General features: G+C 42.2%; 1 pseudogene; it reads left to right on the top strand.

Annotated features, from left to right (window-relative positions):
- Window positions 1–1,203, top strand: part of LOC101590906 — a 1,932-nt pseudogene extending 729 nt beyond the window's left edge.
- Window positions 1,204–1,715: the final 512 nt, after the last annotated feature.

Consider the following 1,715-nt stretch of genomic DNA (forward strand, 5'->3'; position numbering starts at 1 on the left):
AAATAAAATAAACAATGACAAAATGTATAAAATAGAAAGAACTTCTCCTTTACTTCTTGTTTCCTCTTCTTCTTTATCCTGAGTGATCTCTTTGATAATTTAAATTCAACCATCAAGCCTCTTTGTACAGTACAACAGTTTCTTTCTAGGGACAAAGCCCCACAGCTGTTGGAGAAGGAAAAATCTCTTCTTGAATATGCAATTGGAACAGTGACAGACATCACATAAATATTTTGACCAGTTAGACCAGAAAAGGTAATTGCTTACTCTGTCACATTCTTGAAACTTCTCCATTGTCCCTTGTATGGAACCACCTTCAGGTGCAGATCCAAAGTTCAGACATGCAGACTCAGGGTGACACAGAAGGGAACACAAAGTGCTGTGGAATGAAATCTCTTCAGTCTTTATTGCCCTCTCCTGACTCCACAAAAATTGCCTTTTCCTGCTGCCATTCATTTGGTTAAGCTATGGCTGTCCTTATGGTTGGTTTTTCTTCCTTCCTTTTTCTGTTTGACAGTGTCTTCTCAGTCAAAGCATCTTAGTAATGCTTTCCTTTGCTAAGCTCCCAAGGCTGTGTCAAATGGCACACCAGATACATTAGAAATAAAAACAGCATCGGCATGGTGTTGGTGCTGGCCATAAGTCAGTGCCTTGGCAAACTTTACAGATGATGGTTGAGGCTTGTCGGGGGCTGTCCACCTGCCAGGGTCCAGACTTCTTTCCAAGTAACACGCAATGCAGTGCTAGCACCACCCCTGCAGCATTTCTGGAAGCATATTTGAGGGGGCTGAACTTTTGTCTTTTTACAGTCTACATGTTGTTGAATCCTGGTTTTACACAGTTGCCTGAGAGCCTGGAACCTGCGGTACCCTCCCTGGAATGCTTTTATCCTACTTGTCTTGCCCTCTACTTTCAAATTCCTCTTTTCCATATAATTCTTTCTTATTGCTCATACTGCTGCTTAATGTAATTTCTTCACCACCACCATCATGTGAGGCTGCCTGTTCTGGCCCTTCATTGGCATCTTGGATTTCCTCCAACACTCTTCACTCTTACAGTCTCTTGCTCAGTGCCTCTTTTCCCTCCTAGCTTGTGACCTATTCAAGAGTTGAGATGGCGTCTGCTGTCACCACTGCTATACCTCCAGCATTGGCCCCAAAACATGATACCAAGGAGATGCTTAATGAAGAAGTTGCCAAGTAATGGAAAAATGAAATAATAAAGTTTTCAAACTTGCTGGCTCAGAGTCCCTTTGAGAATTTTACTTAAATCATAATTTCTTAGTTGAATTATAATTTCTTGGATTTTTCCACTCTGGAAATTTTGATTTAACAAGTGTGGGGGAAGGGCTGGAAATATATGTCTTAAGATATCCCTGTGATTCTCATACATGAGCTAGCTTGGAAGACTGCTGGGTGGTCCTGGAGGAGCCAGGGTGGGGCAGAAGCCCTGGCGTGGCTGTCTGCCTGGCTCGGCTCACTGTTTCTTCTGGGACAGGGAACTGAACTTTGGTTGTGCTTTCCATCCCTGTCTATTCACTTAGAAATATGAACTGAGTAATCCACAAAGTTCTTTCCAGCACTGGAGAGTACCTATTCCCATCCTTACCTTCTCCTGTAGTCTCCACATAAAAGACGAATGAATATGAGGTCTGATTTGTAGAAGACTAAAATGATAGGAATTCTCTGGTAGCTTACATTGTTCTCTAAACTATG

The sequence above is a fragment of the Octodon degus genome, unplaced genomic scaffold (assembly GCF_000260255.1).
Source record: "Octodon degus isolate 3935 unplaced genomic scaffold, OctDeg1.0 scaffold00115, whole genome shotgun sequence".
In the NCBI taxonomy this organism is placed as follows: Eukaryota; Metazoa; Chordata; class Mammalia; order Rodentia; family Octodontidae; genus Octodon; species Octodon degus.